Source organism: Buceros rhinoceros, unplaced genomic scaffold (assembly GCF_000710305.1).
Source record: "Buceros rhinoceros silvestris isolate BGI_N320 unplaced genomic scaffold, ASM71030v1 scaffold2518, whole genome shotgun sequence".
Classification (NCBI taxonomy): Eukaryota; Metazoa; Chordata; class Aves; order Bucerotiformes; family Bucerotidae; genus Buceros; species Buceros rhinoceros.
In genome coordinates this window covers 17,422-22,689 of record NW_010426166.1, presented here as the reverse complement: position 1 = coordinate 22,689, position 5,268 = coordinate 17,422, and positions in this window count along the sequence as shown.

Sequence of the window (5,268 nt, the reverse complement as noted above, 5' to 3'; positions counted from 1 at the left end):
TGGAGGTGTTAGCTGGTCTCCCTCAGCTATTTTGTTGGTCACTGCCCCTGGAAATTGAGTCTGTCATTCAAAGTCTGGATCCTTCAGGCACTTTCTGAACAATCTAGAGGATGTTCATTGATTTCAGTGAGGTTCTTCCTTTCCTGCTTCCTCCCAAAATCTTCTACTGGTTTGGTTTTTTGTTTTTTTTTTTTTTCTCTCAAGGGAAAACAAAAGAGAAAATCCACCAGCAGATTTCAGCTTGTTTCCAGAAAGTGCAATGTTCCCACGCGGCATCACTTCGGAGATGTGTTTTCAGTAGTAAGGAGCCAAAGTCCCATCTGTGGGGGCAAGGGAGGAATCTGTCATGACAGAGAACCAGCTTGTCCCAGAAAAGTGAGGTCCATAAGGGCTTTAGCAATTGACTGCTTCGTTCTCAGCTCTCTCCATCAGGCAGGTCAGCATCGAGGAGAACTAGACTTGGTACACGAAGGAACTTGAAATCTGGGCCTTGGTAAGTAATGAAGGAAAACTCATGTTGAAAAACACGGGGAAATTCAGAGGTCTATTGCTAGAGACACGGACAGATTCCCTGCTGGCATCCAGGAGATGGGTCCTCCTAAAAATCAGCCCAGGACGTGCATGACAGACTTCTTCAGGAGGTTTAGGGAGTGATTTCATCTTGCTTTTGGAAAGACTCACCATGAGCAAGAACCTGACTCCAGTAATGAGGCATGTAGGGTGTGGGAAGAGAAAAACTTGGGGTCAATAAAGGCACCTTTCTACTTGCCAAACGAACCTTTCCTGCTACTCACCGGCTTCCCCTTCTGCCCTTGAAGACCTCTGTCGCCTTTGGCTCCCTTGTTTCCATTCTTCCCATTAAGACCTGCCACACCCTGCCAGAAGAAGGAGAAAAATCAATTTCTGTGTGAGCTCCTGCAGGGAAGGAGGCTCAGGACAGTCATCAAGATGGAAACCCAGCAGTAAGAGCCTGGGTTGTGTGTTCGCACAGTCTGAGGTTGGAAGCTACCCCAGTACTAGCACCAAGACCTGAGGCTGGGATTTAGCACCCATTCCTCAGGGTTGTAAGCCACTAGCAACTGCAACCTGTGAGTTCATTGAGTTATAACTCCATCCTGGGAAATAGAGGCAGCTGAAGAGTAGTCCGGGGCCGAGAAAATTTAGATAGTGACGGCAGTGGTTGAAAATAGGAGCAAGGGCATCACTCAGGCAGCACGACATCCTGAGGAACTTAGAGGGAATGCCGGGTCTGCAGCTTCAGGCCCAGTCGAGGTGCTGGAAAGCAGCGCTGGGTGGTGAAATTTGGTTTGGCGAATGAGCAGAGCCAGGTGTGGGGTTGCTCACAGCTGCACTTCAGAGAAGTTCATAGAATCACAGCATCGTTTTGGTTGGAAAAGCCCTTTAACCCCAGCACCACCAGGTCCCCCCTGCCCCCTGTCCCTCAGCAGCACCTCCACACGGCTGGGAAACCCCTCCAGGGATGGGGGCTCCACCACTGCCCTGGGCAGCCTGCCACACGCCTGCACAACCCCAACGGGACAGAAACGGCTCCTCAGGGACAGCCTCAACCTCCCCGCGAGCAGCTGGAGGCCAGTTCCTCCCAGCTGGGGAGTGGAGAGCCTAAAGATAGACCCTCATCCAGCGCAGAGTTGTGGGCAGTGATGGGCAGAGGTGCTCCTCTGAGAAGACACCTTTTTGCTGCGCTGTGGAGGTACTCAGCTTGTGGAGCTGTTTTGCGGCTCAGGTCACGTGGGACATTAGAGCCTCCTCCAGCAGTGAGGCCTCTTTCCATGGGGTCTCCCACTGTTCCAGTAGCAAAATAAAAGCTACTGGAAATGCCCTTTGGTTTGTCTGCGTTTTGCAAGGTTGCCCCAGTCTACTCAACCATTCCGGCCAGTTCTGATGGTGGTTTTCAGAACCTGGGTGTGAGATGAAATTGGATTTATCCCCACTTGAGACACTGATTGCACAGGGCTCAGCTCACTCAGAGGAGAATGAATTGGCTGTTTAAGCAGATCAGGGGATGAACCAGTGGCATTCTCTACTCGGAATTAATTTGTGGTAGGTTATTGAAAGGAAACACTTTTATTTAGAAAAAAAAAACGAAACAAATCAGCCACCGGATTTGTATGCCAAGCAGACTCATCACCTCTCCGGTTATTCCTCCTCTCAGTGATGAACAAACGCTGTAAACTTGGTGACAAGCAAACATCCCACAGACACACAGGTGGGACAGTGCTGTCCCTGGCAGCGGGTCAGACTGTGAGACCAGACCCACTACCTTGTCATTCCAGGTATGAAAATCCAGCTCCTCCTCTGAGGAACACGTTGCTTCTTCAAACCCCTCCCCAAGCCTCAGCCCGTTTTACATTTCAGGGGAGGAGGAGTAGTTGTGAGCCGAGCGGGTGCTCCTCCATGAGTCTGCAGGTCACATCTGGATGAGGTGAAGTCCACGCTGCTCAAGCACTGCCTACGCTACAGGCACAAACATCTCATGCAAGCTCTTTATTTACTAGTAACTATTTACTGACCTGATCAATACGCAGTTCCCTATGAGGAAGTAAATGGACCATGAGCCCCCGGCTAGCTCGGGTTCCTCTGTTTGCCAGGACAGATTGCTTGCCTGGAGGGTAATAAACCTCCTGGTTCGACGGTTAAACCTCCGAAGCCCAGGCACCAAGCGCCTGATGCTTTGGAGGTAGCTTTGAACCGGGTACCACGTGCCCAGATTTACACGCTTGTATCTGAAGGGTTGGGCTACAAAGGTTATTCCTGAGCACTCCTGATCCTGAAGGAACCTGACGCTCGTTAGAGATTTCCCAATTAGCTTGGCTATTTCCCTTAGTTGTCCCTAGTGTCTCCTGTGTTACGGACAGATCTGTCCATGTTTTCCTGTGCTTCCCCACCCACCCGCGTCCAACTCTCATCTCTTCTGCCTGCCTTAGAGCAGGAGGAGTTTCTTGCCTGGTTCTTGACCCGAGAGGAGCCACGAGGCTTTAGGAAGAGTTAAGCTCACAAAGAGCGCTGGTAGGCTGGAAGGTAGCTGGGTCTAAGCCATGCCGACTAAACATAAGCAGGTCTTTGACCTGGGTCTTTTCTCACCATAGGTGGACTCCTACTCGTCATGGGCTGAAGAGACTTTGTCGTATGGACTGGAGGGTTTATAATGAGGCTCAGACATGACAGAAGGTCTGTCCCTGCTTCAGCTGGGGAGGGAAGTAGGTCAGAGAGGTGATGCCTTTGAAGACCAGGACAGGAAAAAAAATGGAATACAAAGCGAAAAATAAATAAATAGAGAGGGAGAGGAAAAACGTGTGAGCACTAGGCAAGGGAAAGAAGCTGACTGGAAATTCATTCCCTCAGATTTACATTCTGTATTCTGCCAGGCAAATAAAGGGTGGGCAATAAAAGCCAGTAGAATGACAGTTTAAAGGCAGTTATGGTGGAGTACTGGAAATGGCTCTTGCTCTTTGGATCTGTTATTAACCTGTGCTGGAACAGGCATCACTTAGCTGCAAAGACCCCAGGTATCACGAAGGCACTGTAACGCAGACGCTTAGTCATAAGTCCTGAGCACTGGCTGTGACGCAGAGATGTCTTTGAGCAGCCGAGGATCTCTGCTTCCAGGCACAAATTCCCACGAAGCTTTGGACTGGAGCCAGAGAGGAGCTGCCTTGTTTCCAGGCTCATCATTTCCACTCAGGTGAATGAGCTGGGGAATGAGCTGGGTCACCCTGGGAAAGTGTGAAAGCCATCAGCAGGTCCATCGCCCTAACCACGCACCCCAAAAGGATCTATTTGTTTGGAGACTCCCGTCAAAGGGCTGATGCATTTCCAGACCCTGCCGTAGGCTGCAACCTCTGCTAACAGGGTTCCCACCTTCTGGGCTTTTTGATGGGAGGATGCGTATGAAGTAGCTGGGAATCTCCACCTCGGAGTTCATCTGTCTTTATATCCTTTCCCTGCTGTGTCTTTTCCCTGCTTTGTCCTGCCCACCATTATTTGCTGAAGTCCTGAGCATCCTCCCCAAAACATCGTTTCTTGGTGAGGGAGCTGCCACTGGTCCTCACAGCCATAATGAGCATTTGATCCCAGGCACTGCATCTCAGAGAGGAGTCAGCTTGGTACCCTGCTGCCAAGACTCCAATGTATCCTAGGCAGAGATTTCCACCTGTGGCCAGAAGATCTGCCTGACTGACCACTTAGACCAGCCTGGACTCATCAGAAGTCTCAGGACACATCAATACACCCTCCTCCCAGGACAAGAACTTCTTAGGAGATGGTTTCTTCCACTCTGAGTGGTGAGGGGCACCTCTTGTCAAGCCCAGGACACGTCGCCACACCACACTTTGCCTATCCTCTGGCTTGAAACAGCCCACTGCTCAGCAGGCAGGACAACTGGGACGCCATGTGGGTTCACCGAAGCCCCCATGCAGCTGATGGAGGGAGGGAAGGCTTTCTTGTTGGTACCGCTCCAGAGCTGCCTACCCACCCCTCTTATCTGTATCAAGAGCTCTTATGCTCTTAATATCTATGGTAAAGTCGAATTCCTGCTCACGACCATTCTCACACCTACTCTGCTCCGGGTTATAGGGCCAAACTGACCCTGGCTTCCTCACTTACAGGGCAAGGATCTCCAGGCTGCTGGCCAAATGTAGATCCCAGCTCACAAGAGGAGGTGAAGAATATCTCTGAGCTCCAACTCATACACCTAGTGAGGAGGACTGCAAACCACGATGGAGAAGGCCAAGACAATGGTAACCGTAGACTCTGGAAACCCAAACTAGGGAGAAACGACAAGAAAGGCGAGAGAGGTGTTATAACAGAGCTTTAGGGAGAAGAAGAGGTGAATCTGTCAGTTAATGCTTGTGTTAATGTTGTGTTAATGCTCAAAGCACGAGAAACAAAGAAGAGGAGCTGTAAGCCTCAATACACGATCAAGACGATGACATAATAGACACCACACAGACTGCAATATTAACACCAAAAGGTGGAGCACGGCGCGAATATCAGGGCAAAAGAGTGTAGTGCTTTCGGAAAAGAGCAAAAAGGATGAGGGGATGTCTTGAGTACCAAGAATGCACTGGTTGCCTTGAGGTCCAGTTGTAAAGTCAGCTAGATCCATTGAACTTCTCTGGGCAATGATTACAGGGGGAAGAAACCAATGCTGTCAGCTTGCTTGGGAGCTCCTATGGATCACCAAACCAAAAGAGTAAGTGGATGAGACTTTTTACAAGCTAGTTAAATTACTGCGAGGGAATTCAGCAG